The 26,990-nt window shown below is 46.0% G+C and overlaps 1 long non-coding RNA gene across 1 annotated transcript; it reads left to right on the top strand.

Annotated features, from left to right (window-relative positions):
- The first annotated feature begins 1,290 nt into the window (after positions 1-1,290).
- Positions 1,291-26,990, top strand: LOC106005915. Its single transcript, XR_001179631.2, has 3 exons — positions 1,291-1,419; positions 12,186-12,310; positions 24,835-26,990. It is a non-coding gene; the product is annotated as an uncharacterized LOC106005915 (long non-coding RNA).

Raw genomic sequence — 26,990 nt, forward strand, 5'->3', positions numbered from 1 at the left:
TATGAATAGTCACACAAACATCCTGTATTCTCTAGGTGCTATCAGAAGTGATCATCTTGACCCCAACCACCCAAGATAGCTATACTGAGTTTATCTGATGCTTCATCCCCACAAACCCAAGGTCAGATTTCAATAGCAATCAAATAGAGAAAAGAGGTTGGAATCCCCAGCAGACATTTCATTCCATTAGCTCTGCTAAATAATTCTGCAGTAGAGTCAGACAGACACAGAGCTCGAGTTTGCTGCCTGTGGTCAGACTTCCTGGTAGTGAATGTTTGCTGGCCCAGACCTCTTGTGGATTGTCCTGAAATCCCAGTTGCCTCTCTTTGGCCGGGGCAGGCGAGATGATCCTCCATCTTGTCTACCAGATATCTGCAAGATAAACATGGCGCAGGTGTGGAACCCTCACACTGTGTCTCATCCCCCTGACCCAGACCATCCTAGGAGCCTTCCCAGTTCCCTGTCCCCGACTTTAGCCACCCAACAGATCTGATGCTAGGTCGAGGCCTTACCTTGTCCTGCTTGCCTTATCTTGCTGCAAACATGTTCTGCGTCTTTGACAGAACCAGACATTAGACACATTCCTTGTAAACTTAAGAATGATCACAGCTGCCATATCTTGAGTCCTCTAATGCCTTTCTAGATATGTGTTACCTCACTTAAAGTACCCTGCACACCTATGAAAGAAGCACCTTTGGCACCATTTTGGAAGGAAGAAGGCAAGTGTGAAAGATATTAAGTCACTTGCCCAAGGTCACACAGTATCAGAACTAGGACTCACACCTGAAACTCGGGCTTACGGCAGAGCTCAGGATGCTAGTCCTTGCCAGTAACCCCCTCCAGCCCTGTTAGGAGAGAGCTCCACAAAGCAGAGAAGGCTTACAGGCAGGTCTCTGTGATTTGACTGGGTGAATGTCCAGATCCAACAGGGCTCATCTCCAGCCAGAGGGCGGCTACCCTTTCCTCTCCCCGTCCTCCCAGCCCAAGGTCACACCTAGTGGGCTTCCTTGGCTCCCGTGAGTGTCCTCGCTTCTGGAACCAGCTTCCTCTCTGCTCTAACACCCGTAGCCTTGGGAAACCCCAAAGTGCTTCCCTACAGGAAAATACAGATCCGCAGGCCATGACTGTTACCCATCGCCCTCCCTAGAGACAGCTCTGAGCCCTTTGAGCTCTCCAGGAATCGTTCGCCTCGCCAAGGGGATAATGTCAGCATTCACCTTTAGTCAGTGAACAAAACAGAACTCTAGACAATGAGGGCTTCTTATAAATTTGCCTGATTCCCTTTTCTTTCAGGTCCAGAATTATTCTACTGCTGAAAAGACTCTGGAGTACAAAATTCTGTGTCTCCCTCTCTCATCTGCATTGTGTGAGATGCTCAGAAAATCCCACTGCTGCAAACAGAACTAACCAGAAGCACAGGTAAAGTACCTCCATCCTTCACTTTTCTTTCAAGGCCTTAGGGATTCACCATCTCAAGCTGGAGCCAGAGGTTTTTTGAGTCATCAAGGGAGCCAAGCGTACCTCTCGAGAACCTGGGGGAACCTTTCTGCAGGGAAGTTCCAAAAGGAGAATCTAAATTCCATTACTAGTGAATCTATTTTTTTGTTTTTGCTCTCCCCACACGCCACCGCCACCTAATTCATTTAAAAATGCCTTTGCATCAGATAAGACTTTTACATATAAAATAGATATTTTCAAACAAGGGGGCCTGAGTGTGTACATGAGAATCTCTCTCTTCTTCAACAGAGGACAATAGTCTTATGAAAAAGATGCAGGTATCATTCAAACCTTTCTTGGCCCTCTTCTGGAAATTGCATTTGGGGTCTATGGCACAACCTTTTGAATATTTTTTTCTTGGGAACTTTTTTTAAACTTTCTTGACTTTAAGAACAAGTAGCTAAAAGTCCATTGAAGCCCAGTTTAGCGATTAAACTGAGAAATATCATTTGAGGCTAAAAATGGTCTGTGAGTATAAAATAAGGAGGAAGCATGTCTTTTGTTGTCCTTAAGATGGCTCTGACCATAATGATTTTCTTTCTTCTGAGGCACACAAAAGCTTCTCGGGAGAGGACCCTGCAACCCTGTGGCAAGGCAATTCGAGATCAGGCTCTGGCTAGCTGCTAAAGAACTTGCTTTCTTCTCTGGCCCCACTTTAAAATACTACCCCTTTTTGATCTTCCCCGAGTGTTTCTCCTTCATCATTTAATGAGACTGACCAGTGTCTGACCCTCAAGAGAAATGGGTGAAGAATTTAAGTCCTTCCTTGCCCATGTGTCCTCCCCATAAAGGTATGTTTGATGTTTGCCTTTCCTCGGATGGGCCTTGCGTTCCAACTGCACTAAGATGAAAGGACAGAGTACAAAGTCCTGCTCCTGTGGGCGCGCTCTCTCTCTCTCTCTCTCTCTCTCTCTCTCCCTCGTCTCCTCTTTTTATTGTTCTCCTTTCAAAGGAGTAAACATGGGATAGGTTCACATTCCCACCTACTTAAATCTCAGGGTGTGAAAGCTTGCCGAGGGTGAGTCGACAAGTTTCAACAGCAACGTCCCTTTCCCCTGAGTCTGAGAGGGATCTTGGGTCCCATCGGGGTAACATGCTGACCAGCTCCTTAGGCCATTTCGGGAAAAGAATTCTGGTGGTTCCTCTTCTTCTTCTTCTAGCTACCACGGTTTCTGGACTCCATCAGGAGCCCCTCATTTTCTCCAACACTGATTCCTCACGCCCTTCTGGAAGTGTCTACACTGGAGTTCGGCTTCACTGTTTGAAGGTCTCTGTTGCTAAGAGATGCTGTTTTGCTATAAACCCAAGTGTGAACTCACACTAATGACGGCCTTCATGCCGCTGCTTTGCAAATAGCCACTTGTGCTCATGCCCCGCACAAGGAGGATATTCTTTTCATTTGTTTCAAGAGCTTCTTGAAGGTGGCCACCCATGGTGGCTGGTCAAAAGAGAAAAGGGGAAAAAGCAGCTCCTTCAGGGGTGGGACTGTTACTGGTTTGCTAGTGCACCACAGCTGGTTTTCTTCCAAGACAACAACAACAAAAATAACTTCTCCCATTCTCAGGCGGGAAATAGAGTGCTTGAATGATAACAAATAGCGAAGCTAAAGGGGATCTCTTGGCACCTACCTGAAAGCCTCCTCTTCTGTGAGAGGAAACTGAGGCCCCAGAGAAATTGAATCCTTTGACCTAAATCAAAGAGTTTATCAGAAGTCAGCCTGGGACTCGGGCTCAGGTCTTCTGATTCCCAGGAACACCTCCTTGATGCTGCCTCCGTGGAAATGGAATTTGTGTAGACTACCTTAAGATCAATAACAAAACCGCTGAAATACTATCAGTAGAGCATTTTCCCCTGTAGCAGAAAGGATGCCCATGGTTCTCCTACTTCATATCTCTGTAAACAAATAGCTTCCATGTATTAATATAGGCTCTCTCTGAGTTCATCCCGGAGATCTCAAGCTCTCTGAAGACCCAAGTGTGTATCCTTCCCGTTCTGTGTCTAGTAGGGGCTCAGTGAATAGTGAGTGGAGGGAAAGCACAAGGAAATACCAGCTAACCCACAAAGGACCGCACGGACTCCCCCATTAGTGCCAATGAATTTAGTTAACCAGCCCCAAATGGATGCAAATTCCACCACCATCGTTTACCTCCATTATTTTGATGAAGTTGGTTTCTTTTCCAAACATCAGTGCAATACATAAAGTAAATCAAAATCCAAAATAAAATGTTACTCGTTCAAAGTTCTACTTCAGCTCCAGATTTGTAACGATAGAAGTCCCAGAGAGAAAGGCCATCCTTCTGAAAAGTTTACCCTTGTTCATGAATTCCGCCCTGCTTGAAATTTCTGCCCTTTTAAAAAATTTCTGTCTTTTTCAATCAACCTCTGACCTCACTCTGATTCTAGGAAGAGCTGACTTATGTCCCCAGGGAATCATTTCACAAATATCTGAGAGCTCACAGACAAGGCCACCGACAGACAGCCCGGGCTCCAATGACTCAGCGTAAATTTCAAGTCTCACAAGTTGGGGGATTCTGTGGGGGGCTTGTCAGAGCGACACAAGGCCTCAGTGGAGAAAGAAGCTCCTCTTTCTTTCTGGCAACATAATTAAACTGCTAGACTGACACAAAGTGAAAGAGCTTTGCAAAGCTGAAAACAGGGCAAATGCTCATTATTATATTAGTACTATTATTCTATTAACTCCTCACAGCTCCAATGCCTGAATGTCGGGGGAAATGAGTACTTCTGGAAGCTGGTGTTTTTTCCCCCGAAGGCCTTAGGGGTCACTCACTGAGGGGGTGGGCATTGGACTTTTCTTTGAGGCAAATGAGCACAACCTGGGGGAGTTAAACCTCAGGATCTGGGCTTCTGACCTCACTGGAGGCTTAGGCTGACGGCTCCTCCCAACCCTTGATACCTTTGGACATTAAGTGTCTTTTTATGCTTAAACCATGTGGTAGTTAGATGATGCTTATAAATGGAATAAAAGATTTCCACTGCTTTTCTGACTGCTACCAAGGACCTTTTTGTGTATCTTTTTTTTTTTTTTTTTTTTTTGGTAAAGATTTTATTTATTTACTTGACAGAGATCACAAGAGGCAGGCAGAGAAAGAGAGGGGGGAAGCAGCCTCCCCGCCGAGCAGAGAGCCCGATGCAGGGCTTGATCCTAGGACCCCGGGACCATGACCCAAGCTGAAGGCAGAGGCTTTAACCCACTGAGCCACCCAGGTGCCCCCCTTTTGTGTATCTTAAGGGAAAATAAAGCCACTTGATAAAATACTGTTTGGATCAGGCAACTGAGGACAGGACTCAGTTCTTGTCAGGCCCATGTCCCTCCTTTGTGATTGCTTCCAACTCTAAGTGTTGGTTCTAGTGCTGACTTCCTGTCTTCTAGACGTGTGGGTGGAAACTGTGGGATTAATTCAAGTTTAAAACACTTTATTAGGGGCGTCTGTGTGGCTCTGCCCATTGAGTGTCAGACACTTGGTTTCTGCTCAGGTCATGATCTCAGTCTCTATGCTCAGCCGGGTGTCTGCTTGAGGTTCTCTCCCTCTGCCCCTCCTCCTCTCATCCACTCATTCTCTCTCTCTCAAATAAATTAATCTTTAAAAAACAAAACAAAGGGGCACTTGGGTGGCCCAGTCCTTAAGCGTGTGCTTTCAGCTCAGGTCATGATCTGGGGTCCTGGGATCAAGCCCCGAGTTAAGCTCCCTGCTCAGTGGGGAGACTGCTTCTCCCTCTTCCACTCTCAATGTTCCCTCTCTCGATGTATCTTTCTCTGTCAAATAAATAAATAAAAATCTTTTAAAAAAATAAATAAAATAAAAATTAAAACAAAAACCACTTTATTAGCCAGTGATGGTAAAAGTTTTTAAGGAGTTCTTGATTTTCAGTGGATTGTGGGATTGTTTCTGTAGCAAGAGAAATAAGGTTGCTGTCAAAGGCGTCATATGGTGGGAACGTCTACAGACACATTTTTATTTACATGATGCTGTGGAAAACTCTAGAACAATGTTAAGTAAGGGTATCCTGCACTGCCTTTTAGACTTCACCTGGAGTTGGTAGATACTGAAATTATAAGCTGAAATTATGTACATTTATCTGCGGAGAAGATTCACATTTTTTAATCAGGCCTCAGATGGGGCCTGACTTCGGGAGAAATTAAGAATTCCTGTGTGTAAACCTGGCGATTCACAGACCTGTACCCCTGGGGATAAAAATATATGTTTATAAAAAATAAAAAATTAAAAAAAAAAAAAAAAGAATTCCTGAAGTAGAGACATTTTTTACACCAGTTTCCTAAGGTGTGCCCCCACCAAAAAAACCAACAGCAGCACTTTGCTACAAAATTTTAAGCATGCGCAGTTACTTAAACACTGAAAATGTAAAAGTAAATTTAATTTCTTTTAAAAGATTGAGAACCAAGAAGATAGTAAGACATGGGTTTCATGTATTAAAGTGCTCTAGAACCAGATCCTTCCATTCCCTGGATAAACAGTTTGAGCATGGACGATGGCCTTACTAGCATTTAAAAATGTGGTTCTTGTTGATTCTTATAACATTCTTTGAGTTCATGTCATGTGGCATATATTGTGATAAGGATAACTGCCCAAAGGCTAATGGGACTAATGAAGATAATGATTCCGGTTTTGAGAAAAGGAGGTGTACTGCCCGCACAGACAACTCTTGACCTAGGTAGGGGTTCAAAGAAACCTTAGAATAGGCAATCATTGAGCTACATCCAGATGAGAGTTTTAGGAGTTGGCTAGTAATTGGGGCAGTGGGCGGGAGGGGGGAGGGGGCAGCAGTTTCATGGAGGCTGCTCACACTTCCATTAGGAATTACCTGGGGCTTGTTCAAATGCAGATTCTGAGTCTTAAAGTCTGGTTTAGACCTGAGATCTGCATTTTCAAGAAGCGGCTAGTGATCGCTGTTGGCCATCTCCACTTTGAGTCTTGAGGGGTGGAAAAGAGCTGAACCTCCATTTAGCGACTCAAAGGAGTCTCAGGGTGACTTTGCTCCAGATGCCTGGAAAACACACAGAAATGTCCAGAGAATAATATAAGCTTATACCATCCAGTCTTTGCAAATGTGGACATAACCACTTTATGTTTTTTAGAGGTAACTTTGCAACACTTTTCCCAACGGTCCTTCGTCCTGCCCTTCGTCCTGCCCTCAGCAGCCCCCTCTTCTGATCCTGGTCTCTCTTTTCCATCTATGCTTTAATGTTTTTGTGTGTATATGTAAATAACCAATGTTTAGTGGTGTTTGTATTTTAGGTAAATAACACTTCATATGGTTTTTCTGCAACTTACATTTTAACTCAAGTCTAGGTTTTTCAAATTTGTCCTGGTTGATACTTGGAGATCTAGTATGTTTCTTTTGAACTGCTATTTTAGTGTTATTTCTATAAATTTATTACAGTTCATTCATTCATTTCCCTATTGGTTGCTTGGGTTGGTATTAATTAATCATTCATTTTTGTTTAAGATTTTAGTTATTTATTTGACAGAGAGAGAGAGAGAGGGAGCAGCAGACTCCCTGCTGAGCTGGGAGCCTGATACAGGACTGGATCTCAGGACCCCAGGATCATGACCTGAGCTGAAGGCAGATGCTTTAACCAACTGAGCTACCCAGGCACTCCCCAACAGATCATTCTTAAAAACAATGATTTAGGAGCACCTGGGTGGCTCGGTGAGTTAAGCCTCTGCTTAATCCCAGGGTCCTGGGATTGAGCCCCGCATCGGACTCTCTACTCAGCAGGGAGCCTGCTTCCCCTCTCTCTCTCTCTCTGCCTGCCTGACTCTCTGCCTATTTGTGATCTCTGTCTATCAAATAAATAAATAAAATCTTTAAAAAAAAACAAACAAAAAGAAACACAATGATTTAGAGAAGTTTTTGTATGTATACTGGATACTAATCCTCTATCACTTACATGCATTGTGAATATCTTCTCTCAGTCTGTGGCTCATTTTGTTGTTGGTATTGGTTTTAACTTCACTTATGGTGCCTTTTGTTAGGTAGAAGTGTTTAATTTTGATGTAGTCCAAATTGTCAATCTTCTTCTATTGTTGTTGGGTTTTTTTTAGATATTATTTAAGAAATCATAAAGTAGTGCTAACTCAGGATTTTGCAAACGATAGGGATCAGTTGAGAAGAATCAATACAGCATTTTGGGTAAACTTGGCTGCAGTTTTTCCTAACTGTTCTCTGAATTATTAGTACAATGATGTCTCCTTACCATAGTTACTGCCCAGGTATGGTTTGCTCGAAAAGGTTGGTAAGTTCTTCTCCATAGAAATAAAAGCAAGTCTTAATGCAGTCCATTTTACTTTTTAATCTTCTTTAGGTTTTTAAGTGTGTCGCCCACTTCCAGGGTCTTTGGCTGGTACTCAGTGGTAGGTGGGAGAATCCTCTAACCCCCCTCAGAATCTTCAGCTCCAGCCCTGCACACGATGAAGGCCCCTGCCCGAGGGGCCTCTTCTCATCCTATTCTCCCTGGGTCCCACTCTTATTTCTCCTTGTCCTAACAGGTTGAGGGGTGGCAACAGCTTCTCTCTGCTGCCAGACTCTGGGTGCCTCAGCACCCCTATGTCCTTTCAACAATTCTCCATTTTTCTGACACCAACTGGAAGTCCCATAATTCAGCTCAATCTTGATATTGATCACCCGGAGTGAGCGCAGACTAAGGCACTCAGCCCCACAAGACTGCCCCCACTTCAGATGCCAGCTGCAAATCCTAGGCCTCCAGGTGATCCATACTTCTGTCCAACTTGGCTACAAATTCCAAGGTTCCCACAATGCACCCTCAGGTTTGATAACTTACCAGAATGACTCACAAAACTCTGGAAAGCACTATGCTTACAATTGAAGTTTTATTATAAAGTATATAACTCAGAGGGAGTTTGAAATGGCCAAATGGAAGAGATGTGGAGGGCAAGGTCTTCAGAAGTCCTCAATGCAAGCACTTCCATTCCCGTGGAGGTGAGGTGTGCCCTCCTCCCAACACATCTCTATGTTCACCAACTAGGACACTCCCCTGAGCATTGTTGTTTGGAGGTTTTGTGGAGGTTTCATTACTTTGACATGATTGATTGGCCGTTGATGGCCAATGATGGTTGAACTTAACCTCCAGGCTCTCTCCTCTCCTAGGAGGTCAGAGAACGGGGCTGAAAGTTCTAGCTCTCTGGTCACATGGTGATTCCTCTGCGGACCAACACCATCCTAAAGTTGTCTAGGTACCCACCAATTAGCAACTATGCTAATGCATCATTACTGTAAACTCAGGTATGGTCAAAAGGGGCTCATTATGAATAACTCTCATCATCAGGAAATGCCAAGAATTTTAGATCTGTGCCAGGAATTGGGGACAAAGACCAAATACATTTTTTTGTTATACCGCAACCCCCCATTTCCCATTAATCCTACCCACACTTTTTGATGAATCATCTGGGTGGACTTTGTTTCCCACCTATATACCTGCAACTTCCTGCAGACACAGTGGTCATCTTTGTACCTCCATGTGTACGTACCATCACCACATCATTTGTAATGCCACATCACAGTGCTCTGAGTGTCTTCTTGTGCTCTGCTCTAAATTGTCCACACCTTGAGGCAGAAACAAGTCCTAGTCATCCCCATATTCCTGCCCAGCATCCCCGTATTCTAGCCTAGCATCTGGCCTATCATGGTTGTCAATCATTCTTTTAATGGATTAGTGAATTGTTCCATTTCTCATTCTGGGCATCCATTCATTCAGCATCTCACATGTGAGAGACCTCCCCAAGTGCTGGGTACACAAATTCACTGCTAGCTAGGTCCTGATACTACAGTGGATTTGGACTTCATCTTGGAGTAGACAGAAGGACTGGGTGGCTTGGTCTACATTTCTACCACATCTTAGACATGCCTCAAAGGAGCATGGGTCTCTCTCATAGGCACTGAGACAACCTGTGTCAGTGACGACTCCTCCATGGCTCTCTGGCTGGGGACAGTCTTTGCTACTCTACCTTTATATTCCAAGGAGCTCATTGGCCTCTCTTCTAATACCTGAGGAGCAATGGTTTATTTGATTCTGAAATAGTTTCTCCTCTTGAAGAGAACAGAAATTTTGCAGATTATTCTCTCTGCCTGAATGGAAAGAGGGCAGACATTAGGATCTCCCACCCGCCTGGTTCAAATCCTGCCTCTCCACTTGCTTGGGCAAAGTCCCTAATTCACTTTGTACTTGCCTCAGTTTCTGTATCTATAAAGTGGGGAAAATAAGAATCCTTACCCCCTAGAATTAATTTGAGGATTAAGTGAACACTTTGAGCATGTTGTCAATACCTAATAAGCATTGTTTGCAATTTGCATTCCTCCTTTATAATCATCTTTTCTGGGGAGAAATAAAATATATCCCCATGTGCACAAAGGAATGCTGAAGAGACACACGAACAATTACTAAATAAGAGGTAGGAGAATGTCTTTTTAATGTACAAATTTTTAAATCCATGTTTTCACTTGTTCTGAGTTTTAACCATATGTATCTATTTTAAAAACTCTTTTCTGTTATATCTGACAGATTTCAAAATCTTTCCTCTGGGTGTGAGTATCTGAAGCTGAAAAACACACACACACACACACACACACACACACACAACACACACACAGACTTACACTCCTCCACCTCTATCCTGCCCGACTACTTATGTGTCACGATAAACATTTCCAGTGGCTTGTCTTGCAACTTCTCTGCTCATCGGGGCTGAGCTAGAAAACGAGCCCTGGAATTAATGGCTGGGGCAGAGCACATCCCATTGGCAATGTCCTATTTATGTGAACTTGTACTTCTATCAATGATGGCAATGAAAAACAAAATCAAAGCAGGGCCTGGATTTAAAATGATTTGAATACATTATAGAACATTAATTCCATAGAGGCTTTCAAACCAGACTGATCAGGCATTTGGAAATCATTTATCTTAAGTGGATCTCTGAAATGTACCAGGACATTAAAAATGACAGTGAATTATGTTTACTTCATGTTTTACATTAAAAAATAGGAAATATCCCAATTCCTGTTCAGGATAAGGGCATCTTTTAAAATCCCATAATTAGCTCTGCGAGCATCCAAAATAATATCTAATTCCAGGCTTTTGAATAGCCACCTCTTTTTAAAAACCCAGCTAATGTATGCGTTTGCAGACACAAAGACCAGAATAAATCAGACAGTGCCACTGTGGTACCCTTAGGTGATGGTATAACGGAGAAAGAAATGAGAAAAGGAAGCCATGATTGGCATCTCAAGCTCTGGAAGCTTGATACTCCCCTCCCCCACCATTTATCTGTTGAGTCATCTGTCCCAAGTTCAACACTGATGATGTGGGAGACTATGTACCAGGCTGTGGGAGCACAGATTAGGAAGGGCTGCTGGCTTCAAGGAGTTTATTGTCTAATGAGAAAGACAAAATAGAATTATGTAATTATAATACTACACTGGAAATCCTCAATGACAGAATGGCAAAAGTACTCTTAGAGCATACAGAAGTGAGATGCGTGTCAACATAGGTAAATCTACTTTTAACTATTTATTGGTTTAATTATCTTAAGTGTTTGTCTTGTCTGAGATGACGTGTGGCAGTCTTCTGTTATGTTTGCTTTGTAATGCAAGATATGATGCTTGAGGCATGAAACCTAGCACTACTTCTTTGTAGTGCCTTGTGCGTGTGTGCGGGAATTCACTCATCACTCACTTAATATAAGGCTCCGTGCTCGTTTCTGGGAATATGAAGGATTCAAGGATGTCAGTTTGTGGTTTCATCATTAAACGGTGCTCAGTACCTTCTGATATCATGGTTTCATGTCCTTGGACAGCAAATCCCCATACTGGAGAGTGTTAGTAGGGTTACTGAGAACCTAGGAAATGAAAAACACAAGAACCCAGTGACTGACAGCCAAGCCTTGGGTACTCTGGGTAAGTGTGGCTTCTCCCCCTATGCCCCAGGCGGGCCCTGCCACCCCATCAGGCCGAGCAGAGACTGAACACTTTGGAGACTCCTTTGCAACACAGTATTTTCTAACCTCGGTCTCTATTCTAAAACAAAGTACCCCCCCAAAAATACCCAAAAAAGAGGATGCTACTCTTCCTGCATTTAGCAGGCTTAGAGGTCAGTATGAAGGGTGTCCCCCAGGAGTGAGGCTGGAGATGGGCTTTGGTTGTTTGTTAGACCACGTATGGGGGCCGGGGAGGCCATGGCCAGGAATTCTTTAAGTGTGCAGGACACTGAAGTGCCTTCTACCAGCAGGACTGGATTTAAACCTTTATACAAGTCTGGGGAAAGGTCCTGCTTTCCCCTCGACAACAAAACTGAGACTTATTGTGGTTAAATGGCTTCTTGAGGAGGTAGGGCCAGGATGAGAGCCGAAGTTGACCTGATCCAAGTCCAGTGCTCATTCCATCAGGTCCCCTAAACAGATAGATGCTATATGGATGGAACTGTGGAACTAGTTTCCTATGCTGATGCCCTAACCCTAGTGTGGTTGTATTTGGAGACGGGGCATTTAGGAAGGTAATTAAGGTTCAATGGGCTCATGAGAGTAGGACCCTAATCGAACAGAACTGGTTTAAGAGGAAGAGGAAGAAGATGTTTCTTCCATAAGAGGAAGAGACACCAGATCGATCTCTCTCTCTCTCTCTCTCTCTCTCTACAGGTGTGCAGAGAAAAGGCCATATGAGGGTGTAGCAAGAAGGTGACTGTCTACAAGTCAGGAAGAGAGCTCTTGCCAGGAGCCGAATTTGCCAGCACCTTGATCTTGGACTTCCAGCCTCCAGAACTGTGAGAAAATAACATTTCTAATGCTTAAGCCACATGGTCTATGGCATTTTATTTGGCAGCCAGAGCCGACTAATGCAGATTTTTGTACCACAAATGGGTGTGCTACTGTGACGAACCCCCCAAAATGTGGAAGTGGCCTTGGAACTGAGTGTTGGGGAGGGGCTGGAAGAATTTCAAGGTGCATCCCAGCAAAGAGGCCTAGGTTGTCGTGGCATGACTGTTGGTAGAAACATGGATGTTAAAGTGAACCTGGTGAGGTGTCAGGAAGAGAGGAGAAAAGAGAAGGGAAGAGAAGAGCTGGAAAGAAGGCATCTGTCATCTTGGAGGATTTGTGTATCACCGTGGGCACAATGTTGGTAGAAATATGGGCAGGGATGAGGAATGTGTTACTGGAAACCGGAGGAAAGAATATTCTTCCTCGAGTGGTAAAAAACTTGGCTGAGCTGTGTTCTCTTGTTCTGTGGAAGGTGAAACTCGCAAGCCATAAAACTGGGTATTTCACAGAGGAGATTCCTAAGCAAAATGTTGAAGAAGTAATTTGGTTCGCTTACAGGAAAGCATGAGTGGAGGGAGAAATTGGAAGTCAGGACTCGAACAGATATACAACTCTGGTCCCGGTAGTGCTATCCATAGTATCCCATAGTATCCCAGGAGTGGAAGCAACTCAGATGTCGATTAAGGGATGAGTGGACAAAGGAAATGTGGTCTCTACATACCGTGGAATATGACTCAGCCCTATAAAGAAAGGACATTCTGTTATGTGCTGCAATGTGGGTTAGATCTTGAAGACATCGTTCTAAGCAAACTACGCCAGACACAAACAGACGAGTACTGGATAGTTCCCCTCATACGAGGTTCCCAAAGCAATCAAATTCGTAGAGACAGAAAGTAGAAGGAGGTTGCCAGGGACTGGGGGGGCGAGGGGAGAGTTAGTGATTAACGGGTAGAGAGGTTCATGTTGGGAAGATGATAAGGTTCTGGCCATGCATGGGGAAGGGGTGATAGTTATACAACACTGTGAATGTCCTTGATGCCACTGAACTGCATGCTTGAACAATGATTAAAATGGCAAATTTTATGTCCTATCTATTTTAACACAATTTTTCAAAAGAATAAAAAAATTTTAGAAAATAACTCTTCAGCTCATTTTCACATCACGAGAATTTGTCCTAAACGTCTGACCTAGCAGTCACGACTTTTTACCTCTCTTACCGAAAGCCTCTGTTTTCTCCGTCCTTTGGACCAGATCCTGCCATTCTCACCTTGAAGTTGTCCTTTTGTTCCCATCCCCAGCCCGCTACCCCAGGTCAGCCTGTCACCTCCTAATGGCTGCCCTGCTCCTCTCTGATCAGTGTCCCTCTGGCCTCTGCTTGCTCCTATTCTGCCTCCTCACTGGTCTCTCTGAATCACTCGCCTTGCTTCGTTCATCAAGGCTTTGCACATCCACATCCACTGGGACCAGCTGACCAATTGTCCCGGCACATACGCACATGCTGTTCTGGGCAGGCCGGCCTCCTGGAGGTGCCCTGAGACAGCTTGACTTTCCTGCCTCTGAGCCTTTGTGCCCATGTCATCCTCACACCCCATGAATCCCCCCTTTCGATGCTTGCCCCTGCTCCAGTCCCAACCCCACCTCCTCCCCCTGCCTCGGTTCCCAGTCATATCCCCATCCTCCAGCTGCTCTTACCTTCCACACCTACGCTGCACAGTGAAGCACCTAGCTTCCTCATCATTACCCAGCCTCCCCAGGTAAGGGGGAAAATTTTTCTGGTCGGGACCCCCAGAAAAATGCTTTTCTGCTTTCTTTTGACCTAGCAGGGTCCTGAACTCCTGACTGATAGTCCACAGCTACTAGTTGATTGACATGAATAGATGTTAACTTATGAGCTGACTTGAGTGAACGCCAGGTTACTAATCAGTTTCCAAAATATCAGCAGAGCTATTTTGAATTTATTTAGGATGCACAGTCCTGGCCCGAGGGTGCCTGCCTGTGGCAAAAGTGCGCTGGGTCCTCATTTGGAAAAAGACAGCTTTCAGGGTCACTTGAGGGCAAGGCTGGGAGCATCAGGGCAGAACTGCATGGGAAGCAGTTGAAATGGAAGACAGAGGAGCTGTCAACAAGGACACTTCAGTCATCTTCTAAAGAAGCACCACCGTATGGAAAGGCAGCTTGGATTCTGGACTCTCAGATCTCAGTGGTAGACAGTAAACGAGGTGGCCAGGCTGTGGGAATCTAGACTGTCTTCAGGGGCAAAGGGAAGGTCAAGCTCAAAGATGACTCACCATCCCTGCCTCTCAAAGCAGCCAGCTCCCACCCTTTCCATTCTGTCTCCTGCTAAAGCTGCATCCATCTGCGTAAATGAAATCATCTGAAAAGTTACAGGATAGGGCATGCCTCTGGAGAGGGAGAACTTGAGTTTGGGGTCCTCAGTGACCTGGGGCTCATTCATCAAATACTTCTTGAGCTCCTCTGTGCGCTGGGGGCTCAAATAGAGCAGGGACCTTGCAGACACCCGCCCTCCTGTCTTGTTGCCATGTGCTAGACATTGTGCTGGGTACTGGAGACTCTCTGATCCAGATAACATGGCCTGACAAGAAGGGACTTATGATCACAGGAAGAGACAGTCGTCAGTAGGCGGTTAACGGCAGAGCGTGGGATGTGCGTTCTAAATAATACAGTGTTCGGGACTCAGTGCTCAAATGTTGCACACTTGGACAAAGAGGCTCATGGGGGTACATTTTCTTTGTTTCAAATTCTACATGATTTTTCTAAGTCATTCTCCTTGGAAATGCCATTTTTAAATTTCCCCAGATCTCAGCTTCTTGCCTCTACTGCCAAACTAATAGGACTACATAGGCTAATATTTGATGATTTTCAAGAACCTGGTCTTGGGACTGTTCTACTGGGTCATGGTCCCTAGAGAACCGGTGGCAGAAGGTCCACTTCCATCCAGACATCCTCATTCTGTTAAAGCACCAACAACGGAAAGAGTATTTCCTGTCCTTTGAGGATTATAGGTGTTTATAGGTTGGGAGCTAGTTCTCGCCTTGAGCACAACTTAGTGCATTCTTAGAAAATGAGTAAATGTCTCTGTTCTAAATAAGGGAACTGACAAGATAGCCTATGTCTCAGCCCCCTATACTTCAGGCAAGGATGATCTCATGAAGCACTAAAATGACCTCATTCTATTATTGGAAGAACTTCTCTGTCCTACAGATATTTTCTCACTGTTGAAATTAGTGGCTGAAATTCTCACAATTAGGGTCACTTACTGAACCAGTGCACCTGTTAAAATGTAAATATATGACCCTGTGGAAAGGATGCCATAGAAAGCAATGGTAGAAATACCTGGAGGACTTTTTAAAAAAATCCCAAGCCCATCCCAGACAAATCTGGATCTCTGGGAGGTGGACCACAAGGACTTTGTTCAAGCTCCCAAGGTGGGTGCAATGTGCTGTGAAGGTCGAGGACTGCTGCCCTGAGTTCACAGAACACAGGAACTGTTGAGAATTGGCCAGTCTTACTCATGCATCAGCAAGTCCTCTTCAAAAGGAGAATGTGATCCTAGGAGAGGAACCATACATTCATTGTGTGGTTCATAGACCACCACCATCAGCATCTGCATCATCTTGCCATTGGCTTTAAAAATACAGAATCCCGGGCACTTGGTTGGCTCAGTCTGTTGAACATCTTTCTTCAGCTCAGGTTATGGTCCCAGGGTCCTGGGATCAAGCCCTATGTCGGGCTCTCTGCTTAGTGGGGAGTCTGCTTCTCCCTCTGCCTCTGCCTCTCCCCCTGATCATGCTCTCTCTTTCTTTAATGAACAAATAAAATCTTTTTAAAAAATAAATAAAAATAAATTAAAAAAATACAGAATCCTAGGGGCCACCCAAGATTGACTAAATCAGAATCAGTATTTAACAAGGTCATCAGATGACTCTTGGGCATATTGCACTTTGAAAGGAACTGTACAAGATAATGTCTTGCAAAGATTTAGTTATCTATTTTAAGAAAGAGAGAGAGAGAGAGAGAACATGTGCGTGTGAGAGGGGGTGGGGTGGGGGAGCAGAGGGAGAGGTAGACGGAGAGAAGGAAACTCTCTGCTGAGTATAGACCCTGTCCTGGGGCTGGATCTCATGACCCTGAGATCATGACCTGAGCCAAAATTCGGAGTCAGACACTTAACTGACTGGCCCACCCAGGCTCCCCCAAAATGATGTTTTTCAAATGTCTGCTTGGGTATCCACTCACTCACTGTTACAGGCTGAATTATATTCCCCCAAATTCCTATGTCCAAATCCCAACTTCCAGCCCCTCAGAGTGTGACCTTATTTGAAGACAGGGCCTTTACAGAGGAAGTCACGTTAAATTGGGTGACTTCCTGCATCATCAGAGTGGGTGCTAATCCAATATGGCTGATGTCCTTATAAAAAGATACAGAGAAATACATGCAGAAAGAACATTGTATGAACGTGGGGATGTCCTTCTACAAGCCCAGGAGAGAAGCCTGGAGTGGATTCTTCCCTCACAGCCCTTAGGAAGAACCACTCTTCCCAGTACCTTGATCTCTGATTTCTGGTCTCCACAAATGAAGAGACAAGACATTCCTGTGAAGCCAGTTTGTGGTACTTTGTTAGAGAGCAGTCCTACAAATAAGGGATTCACTCGTGCTGTCTTCTGTCTAATTTACATAAAAACTGCCCACAAAAGGACCAGAATCTATCCATCTTGCCACTGTCATTCCTTGTTCCCCAAATGCTCAGGTCAGGACCACTTCATGGACCACTAGCCAGCCTGTAGATTGGCTGCCCAGCGTCCAGAAGCCCAGCGCTAATTCCATCAGCTGTGGGTAGAGTAGTGGTGGGTCCCATGATCAGCTTTCTTAGAAGGCTGAAGGGTTTCCTAGAACGGTTAGACAGATGTCCCTTAATCAGCCTCGAGCACCCACCATGGCCAGTGCACTGTATAAATTATTCTTGTCATCATCAGATTGCTCTGTAGACCTTTGCAGAGTGGTGGAGAGGAAGTCTTGGGTAACCCAATAGATAGCTTTGGGTATATCTATCTATTGGGTACAGCTCATCTTTCTTAAGGTATCTGCTTATAGTCCAATTTCTTCAGCCAGGTATTATAAGACTCGGCCCCTCTCTGTCCCAACCTGAGGCCCAGTTTTAAGAGTTTAGCAAATGGTACCGACACTACTGCAGGTTTTGTTGAGAGGTGGGAGAAAGGTTACCCCATGGAGGCAACCTTCTTTAATATGCCTCTCAAACCTGTCTCTCTTTTTGGAAATTGCCAAAGCTCTCTTCTTAATCTTCGATGGCTCTACTTTATCTTCCTCTTGACACCCTTCTTAAAATTTTGGCTTTTTAACGTATCTCACTGCATCACACAAAAGTCAACTGAACAGCATTGTCAAGGGGCTGAGGCCCAAGACCCCAGGAACACACTTACACTTGGACAAGCAGGGTTCATTACTAGCTGCAGTGAGGACCTCACTGTGAAGAACCTGAGGATCTCAGTGTTGAAAAGGGTCTGTTATAGCATTGGGGATTTGGTTGCATGAGAAGGAAGCCAGGATTGGCTTTAGAGATTGGTTGGAGGTTGGATGATGTCAGACTGTGGGAGCAAATCCTTGGGCACCTCAATAAATCTTTACAGAGAGGGGGGACTAAGATAACCTAAAGCTATAATTGGCAAAGTAGAAGTCACTCATTTCAGCCCATATAGGGGCCTTTGGGGGAGTATTTTTGTGGGTGGTACAGTGACCTGGTTTTGTGTGAGCTTAGATGAAATTATGAAGTGGCCTTGCTTTGTCTCATCTTATTTTGGTTTCAGAGTGACATCTGGGGTTGCTGCCCTGTGCCAACCAAGGTTTACGTTCAGTAAAATAGCATGGCCAGGCCAGCTTCTGGGGGTCAGGGACTGCTCTTTTAAAATTGTCCCTGCAGTCAGCAGAAGTAACACCTGTGTTTTCAGCCAATCCCTTTTACCTGTTGTTTTTGCAAGCGTAGCTCTGGGCAGAGGGGAGGGGCCTGTTTATCTCACAGGTCTCTTATATCAGGTGGGGGACATAATAGGGCTTTACTGAAACATCAGGGCAGTGTATATATATGTGTGTGTGTATATATGGACACGCCCATTGATTTAGTCAACATCCATTTACCGAAGGTCTCCCAGGAATGAGGGACGATCATGGGCATCAGAGCTTCTGGGAGGAACAGTCTAATCTCTAAGATGAGGTGTTTCTTAGTTTTAGGGGGTGGGGTATTAGTCTGCTGGGGCTGCTGTAACAAATACCATAAGCTGGGTGGCTTAAACAACAGAAATTCAGTTCTTCATGGTCTAGAGGCTGGAAGTCCAAGATCAAGGTGTCAGCGGGGTTGGTTCCTTGTGGCCTCTCTCGGCTTGTAGATCCCACCTTCTCCCTTGGTCCTCACATAGTCTTCCATGTGTCTGGGTCCTGATCCCCTTCTTTTGAGGATACCAGTTATGCTGGTTTGAAGCCCATGCTAATGACCTCATTTAACCCTTACTTCCTTTTTGGGGTTAGGGTTTCACGTGTGAATTGTGTGTGTGGGATGCAATTGAGCCCATAAGAGGGGCCAGGTAGGGGAAGGAAAGCATGCTGTAAAGTGTCTTGGATGCTACAGTGACAACATTTGGGATGCTGGGGATGGTGGCGGGGAGGGAAGGTGGGAGGGTCACCGCATGGTGAGGGTGCAGGCCGCAGAAATCCCCTGGAGGGGTGGTGAGGGCCAGGCTTTCAAGGATGACTAATTCCCCGGGGAGGGTGGGGGAGATGCATGGGCTTGGAGTGGTGAGTTTCCTGACCACAGGCAGGGTAACAGCTGTGCAGAAGGACTTACAGGAGGTGCAGCTGGTCACCCCATGTTCTCCTGTGGAGCTTTTGGGGCAGAGATGAGGGATGTGGCCGCCCCTGGTTGAGTGGTGGAAGCTGGGATGATTGCGTCAAATAGCCGCTGAGAACTAGTTTGGTGGCCACATGTCAAGAGTTCTGCTGTTTCGTTGGACCTGCTGGGGCATTCTGGTATGTTTGTTTGAGCCTATTTGTACCCCTGCCTCTCCACCCCTCAGCATCTCTGTGAGGCCTCGGACCAGAGCTCAGACTGCAGCTTTGTCACCTCCCAGCTGGGTAACTCTATGCCCTTGCTACCTGCCTTGGCTCACTTTCTCCATTTGCAAAATGGGACAATGCCACCTGCCCCTAGGGCTGCCCTGAGGGTTTTGGGAGGCGCCTGTGCAGCCTCCAGCTCAGCTCCTTTTCCCTTCTTTTTCCTTCTGCCACAACTGAGCGGGGAGGCAGGAGACAGCCGGGGAAAGAGATGGGAAGAGCAAGTTCACACACTGTCAGCCTCTCTAACCAGTACAGGACCCAGACACCTGCTACACTGGAAAGTTAAAAAAAAGGTGTGACGGGGTGCAGTTTACAACCTATGGACATTCAAAGTGCTACAGAAATCGCTTTGTGTTTCTATTAACAAGAACCTTGAAACCAATTCTCCGACCATCCCATTTTATGGCTTAGGAAACTGAGGCCCAGTTATGGGTTGACTAGTCTCAGTCTGACAGCAAAGAGCTGAGAGGAGAAAGTGGGCTCACCTACAAGACCTTTGGCAGAGCAGATTTGCTTACTCTGGGCCCGACCGGGATCACCAAACAATGTGATCGTCTAAATTAAAAAATATATAATATTAGCTAATGTTTGTACATGGTTCTTACCATGTGCCGGGTTTGTTCTAAGTACTTTACCCATGTAAATGTATTCAGTTCTCTTGACAATGTTATGCAGTAGGATTGTAGCCCTAATTCCCTTTTTATAGGGGAGGACACTGAGGTACCAAAAAGTAATTGCCCGGGGCCACAGAGTGAAGGTGGAGAAAGGGTTTGGATCCGGGCAGTCTGACTTGCCGAGTCTATGTTCTTAACCACTCTAGTTTCCTGCTTTGTAACCGATGGTTCTCGGTGATCTCTGGGTCAGCAGCAGTGGCATCACCGGGAGCTGGTTAGAAATGCCAGTGGCTGGGCTGTCCCTGACCTTGGGAGGTGGGGCTGAGCGAGCTGTGGTTTCCCAGGCCTTGGAGGTGATTCTGAAGCCTGCTTCAGTTTTGTCAGCAGCTGCCTCTCCTCCCTGTCTTCCCTCAGAGAGCCTTTGCTGGAGACGGAGAGGGAGGCTCCAGAGATCCATTAGCGAGACTCTGGAAAGTTTCCTCCAGGACACGCTTGGATCACTGCTTTTGAATTTTAATGAGTGCAAGAAATGATCTGGGCTGGGAAGGTGCCATATTGGTGTTTGGTCCACTTCTTTCTGCAGAAGTCAACTTGGGGCGTATTTATATTTTTCCTTCTTTCTCCTTGCCTAAGTACCTACCACAGAGTGGACCATTGGTAATCAATAAGCTTTTATGGTGCCCCTAAATTACTTGTTTTCCACGCAAAGCTAACCTGAAAGCAATACATCACTGACGGAGAAAGCCTTTTGGGATGGAAATTGTGTCTGTGAGAGAGAAAAGGACTCTGGTGTGACTCAAAACTGGACTGCCTTAATGCCCAGTTTCTTGACATTTCCTTCCTTCCTTCCTTTTTGCTTTCTGTCCTTCTTCTTCTTCTTCCTCTTCCTCTTCCTCCTCCTCAACTTCTCCTCCTCCTGGTAAAAGCTACATTCCAATTCCATTATTGCTATTTAAAAAGTGACTTAAATAGAATACTTGGAACTAATTTGAGACCATTAGCCTTAGAGTAGAGATAAATGCTTGACTGAGAGGGGAAAAGAAACCAGGATTGAAAAGAAGAAACAGTGTACGAGTTGGCTTAGACAGGATCGGATTTTTTTTTTTTTTTTTTTTTTTTTTGGAAAGAGGAGAAGGCATGCTTTGAGAGCTACACAGGAAAGAAAATCTGTCTTGTGGAATGACCATTGCAGATTAGTGAGGTCTGGGGTCTATTGGGAAAACTGACACCAAAAATGTGCAAATTTGAGAAACCCATTTGGGGGCTTTGGGGAGAGGCTGATTTCCGACAAAACTGAAGAAACTGTTTCTGGATCATGAGAGATGGACGCCCCAGCAGCAAGTGTTCAGATAGTCCACTGAGAGGCACAGGGGGAGATAAGGAATGACCAGGGAAGCGGGATCAATCTGTAGGGTCTGATTCCGCTGAGAGGGAGACCTGCACACGTGTGTAGTCTGGAGGCCCAGGAAATTTACTTTCTTAAACCCTTTTTTTATTCTGTCTGTCCTGAACATCTTCATCACTCCTTCAAGATCATTTGATGTTAGCTGTCCCCTCTTGACAAAGAGAAAGCTGACCTGTGCAGTATTTAAGCAAATTCCGCTACTCTGTATTAGTGGCTGGGAATAGGGGTCCCACGGATTGGAAATCTTCATTTGCTTGATTTAAAATGCTCTCATCATCTAACCAGCTTGGAATGTAACGTCTTTCCAACCTGGGGGTTGGAAAGGGCACTGCTTTTCAATAAATATAGCATATTAAAAAAAAAAAAAGAAAAGAAATTGCTGTTTGAAATCAAATCGGTCTGTTTTTGACGGAGTTTGGATTCTCTTAAAGGACGTGTTAGTAAACAAGAGTAAACACGGAATGTCGTGCTATTAATGAAAAAGGCTCTCCTGTACTTCGGCCAAGGATCTTGATTTGGATTTGCCCAGAAGAGCTCAGAGCTGATCTGGGCATCAGGGCTGGGAGAGCTGGAGAGATTGACAAAATAGAATAGGAAGAGGAGGAATGATGGAAATGGGGGTGAGGGTGGGGAGAAGGGAGCTGAGCTGTCCTGGGGATCTGGTGCGGCTCCGGGGGAAGCCTGGGGAAGATGCGGCTGGTCCGCACTGCCTGGTCTTGGAGGAGCTGAAAGAACATGTGGAAAGGGGGAACACTGACTTTATTCTGATGAAAACTTCCTCCCTCTCCTCACGTCTTCAGGAAACGCGTTGGGGACACAGAGTCTGTGCGTGTGCTGTTTCTTTGGGGGGGGATCCAGGAAGGGCTGGGTCCCCCGTTGGGGCCCTGTGGGAGCTGCCTGTGGGGATGGGATACACCACAGACTGAGTTCACCTGAGGAGTGTGTGGGCTCAGGGCCAGAGGAAACCAGGAGAAACCCCGGCAATGGCACTGAACTTGGATAAATTCTAGGTTAGGGATTCAGGCCCCTGTGATCTAGGTGTTAAGGGTGATGGTGACATCAGCTGTCATGGGATACAAATGAATGAGAAATGTCACCACCAGCAGCAACGTGCCCCATATACCAGGTCTATGAGCAACGTTGGCTGACGACCCGTTTCTAGTGTGGGTCGTGTCATTATAATGCTACCCAGATGTGATCTGACATGGAAGGGCACTGCTCTTCTGTGGGTATAGGTGATTCAATTATGGGAAAATGTTGAATTCCAAGGAACCTCGGGGAGAAAGAACTCCCTGTGTGGCCCCTGCAGGTAAGCCCCTGAGCTCACTTGGCCTTGGTTTTCTTAACGGAAAAATGGGTCTAATACTAACATGTGAGCCTGCTGACCTCTAAGAATTATTAGAACAATACGTATTTGAAGAACCTGAATGCATTTTTGAGCCAGGAGAGGAAGATTCTTATGTAACCTTGAAATGTTGCTTTTCCTATTTCTTTCTTTTTTCTGGGCCCATACCAGAACAACAAAATAAAAGCACCACCCAAACCAAAACCCAGTCAAACACAGACACAACAACAAAAACTAGGGACAAGCTCTTATGAGAAGAGCCAACCCCTCTCTGAGAAGAGAGGACAGGTGTTTTTCAGCCCTGCTGGCTCTGCCCATCTCAGGCTTTCAGGGTTTGGACTGATCGGAAGAGCCTGGTGGGGAATGAGGGCTTCTGAGGAGGGGCTGGGAGACACTGTGTGTCAGGGAGGGGTGCGCTTCCTGTTCACATCAGGTCAGGGGAGGGTCACTTTTGGAGTACCGGTGTGAACACAAATCCCAGTATCTGAGGAAGCCCAGGGCAGAGCTGGTGGGAGCTGCCTGGAGGGCAGAGGGAAGAGACCCGGCCTCTGCAGCAGTAGGACTAGGGGAATGAGGAGAATGGATGGTGGAGAGAGTGGCCAGTGCCATCTGTTCCCATGGGACCATACCCCAGAGACCTGCCACGGGAAGAGACAGAGCCAAAACAGGGTCTACCTCTGAGAGTGGCAGCTGAGAGGTTGCTGGCCATGGCCAAGCAGGGAGACACAGCCTGTGCTTGGCCACGGCGGGCACTGGGAGGGTCTTAGGAGGAGGGGTCTCTAAGGGACCCATGAGGCCACCTGTGGGAGAAAGAGCCACCTGCAGAGGCCACCAATGTGACATTGGCACCTGTCCTGAGCCATTTTCCTGCATCTCCTCTCTTCTCTCTGCCCATTCTGGTGGTCAGAGGTGGCATGGAGAGGCGTGGTGAGGGGAGCTTTGAGGCAGAGAAATGGCTGAGCAACCCTGTGGCTCCCTTGCCCACCGTGTGTCTCTGAGCCTGGCCCCTCTGAAGTTGTAAATTGGAAAAAGACTAAAACTGACCTTAAAAGGCTTCATTTAGAGCCAAGGGAACTTTTTGTACCAGAAGACCATTTATTAAAATCACAAAGGTTAAGGTGTTCATCTGAGTAGACGGTATAGGCATAAAAAAGAAATTTGACCTAAGGGTGATTTGGAAAGAAAAAGAAGGAGGAGGAGAAGAAGGAGGAGGAGGGGGAGGGGGAGGCATAAGAGGGGGAGGAGGGGGAAGAAGCTGCAGCCCTTTCAGTGCACTTTTCCTAGGAGGCAGCCTGTAGTGGGGGCAGGGAAGGGCACAAGAGCACTGGCCACGGCAGAGGGCCCTGCTCCATACTTCATTAGCCTAAAGCAAATTTGAGCTTGGTTCAAATAACCCGTTGATAACTATTCCAGTGTTCCAGGAGTCCCATAAAACCTTATGTCCACAAGGGACCATGGCATACTCTCTAGGTAGAAGTCTCTAAAAAATTTTAAATCATGCTTATGCATTAGTTAAAAAGCTAATCAGGCATATCAAATATATTCACATAAGATTGTACAAATATTTAATCACAAAACATTATAACACACCAGGTTTAATTGCAGACAGGAGAAAACGTTAAAAGAAAGGATTTGATGCAAGTAATTAAATGCTTAGAAAGACCTGGAAGAATAGGCTCTAAGATCCAAGAAATGGTTCCTAGGAAAAAGCTATAGGAAGGATCTGGCAAGGGGGCTTCGACCTCTGTCTCAGTCAAGCAGTTGTGGGATCAGGAAGACTCCCCTGGATCTTTTGGCTCCAGGTTAGACAGCTGGAACTTTTCTGAGGGCCTAAGCAGCAGAGAGCAACACTGAGTCCCCAGTATGGCACCGTTCCTTGGAGGAGATGAGCCAACCCCCTGGGGCAGAGTGATGGCGTTGGCACTCTTCCATCATGGAGGGGGTAGAGATCCGTCCTCAGGGGAACAGACAGTGTATTCAGGACACAGTTATGCCTTACTGAGATGTGCTCTTTCTGACAGGCTGCCCCCATGGACTCTGGAAAGGCTCATTCACTGTCGTGGTATTCCGCACAGCATTGCTTCTGATCAAGGAAATCACTTCACAGCCAAGGAAATGTGGTAATGGTCTCCTGCCATGAAATTAACCATACATTCCATCACCTGGAAGCAGCTGGCTAGCTGAAATGAAAGGGTGAACAGCTTCATGAAGACTCAGTTGGAATGCCAGTTGGGACACAACACACAAAAGAATGGGATTCTGTCTTAAGGGGTGTCTCTCCTTTGCTAAGATACATGAATCTGGGAATCAAGCAATGGAAGTAGAGGTGCTCTTCTCTCCATTGTCACTAGTAACCCAGTCACAGAAAGTTTGCTTCTTGTCCCAGCATCTCTGAGCTCTGCTGCGTTGGAGATGTTCCCACCGTTGGACACAACGACGGTTTCACTGAGTTGTATGATTGAGACTGCCACTGGGCTATTTGGGGCTTATTATGCCACTAACCACTGGGCAGAAGAAGAGATCACTCTGTTGGCTGGAGGGATCAATCCCAATAACCGAGGGGAGATTGAGTTGCTGCTGCCCAACAGGGAGTGAGGATGACATCTGGAACCCAGGGGATTCCTTGGGTGACTCTAAATATTTCCATGCCGCATAGTGGAGGTTTATAGAAAACTACAGACCTCTCCCTCACATCCCCCACAAAAAAAGAAGAGAAACACTCATTAGGATTCAGACCACTTGCCAATGAAGTTTCAAATTGTCATGTAAATGACCTGTGGCAGTTCCGGCTGAAGGCAAGGGAAACACAGAATGGCGGGTGGAAGAAGGAAGCCCGAGGTATCACTTACAGCCTTGTGACCGGTGACATAAAGGAGAGCGGAAAGTAGCTCTGCCTCTTTTCTCTTTGCTTAGATGCATATATCTTTCTGTGTATCTTCTTCTCTCTTCTCCTTTCGTTATGACTTCATGTACAAATTCACTCTCATTTAGCCTTTAGGTGACACACTATTCGGTGACACTATGACTGAATCAGAGGAGGGTACTGAACACATCCAGGGATGGGTACCATGGCTACTCACCTCCTCATGCGGGGAAGGGCTGAGTACAATAGTTCAAATGTACGCCAAAGAAAAGGACCAGTGTAGTACTTCGTATCACCAAATCTTCCCTTCTTTGAGCCGCTTGGTGATTCTGGAGCCGGATCTGTGTCCAACAGTGCACGGCGGCTCAAGGCACTTGCAGGTCAGCACATTCCCTCTGGCAGCCTGTTCACGAGGCTTTGCAGTGGAGGACGTCCATTGAGACACGTGAACAGCTTTCTGGGGCTACTGTAGGGAACAGGTTTCCAGCAAGTTCTGCTGGTGAGGCACCACGGCAACATGTATGCTATTGACCTAGCCGTAGCCAAGACTTCCCTCGAAGAGTGCGGATCCCAGCCCGCCTGGGGGTGTACTTGCTTTCTCAGGTGCTCTGGTTCAGCCCTAGAGCTATTTCTCCTTCTCCTATTTCTCTCTGTGCTTCCTGTACTTTTAAAAAGTTCTCTCTACATCTCACTAGCCACTCCCTCATTAGTCTTATCCCTCCGTTATGGCTTAATAATTCTATTTTATGAAAGTTTGCTCGTTTCAAATAACTGGTTTCTCTCTCCTGATTGGACCCAGAGGGATAACACAGCAAGAGGAAGGGGCTTTTCTCCCTGGATCCATGGTCTTTTCCTCCTGGACCTACACCCTGGCTCCCCTTGGGAAGCTTCCCCACCAGCAGCACATGGCAAAGCACATTCTTTCTAGGATGTTTTGTTGGTGGCCCAGGTGACTTCCCAGCCCGTCTTGCTGACACCCTTAGGGTGCTTCCCAGCAAGACACATTCTAGCCATTTTTGCTGGGACCGGGGCAAGCTGTGTCCTGCTCCAGCCTGTGGCCCTTGGGGAGCTCTTGACCTCCCAGCAGGCCTCCGCTGACCCTTGCAATGATGTCCAGATCTCAGCCATGGTGAGAGGAGGGCAAGCCTGTCCAACCATGTTGCTTCCTTGGATGAGCTCCCTCCGCCAAAGAAGCAGTGGCTGCCCCCTACACTGGCTGCTTCTGTGTTCTTCAGCATTTTTTCTACCCTTCTTAGGAGTGAGTCCTGTGTTACTTAATAATTCTACAAATTAAACTTTCTCTGTATCCCATAA

Source organism: Mustela putorius, unplaced genomic scaffold (assembly GCF_011764305.1).
Source record: "Mustela putorius furo isolate JIRA1106 unplaced genomic scaffold, ASM1176430v1.1 tig00003870_pilon_pilon_pilon, whole genome shotgun sequence".
Classification (NCBI taxonomy): Eukaryota; Metazoa; Chordata; class Mammalia; order Carnivora; family Mustelidae; genus Mustela; species Mustela putorius.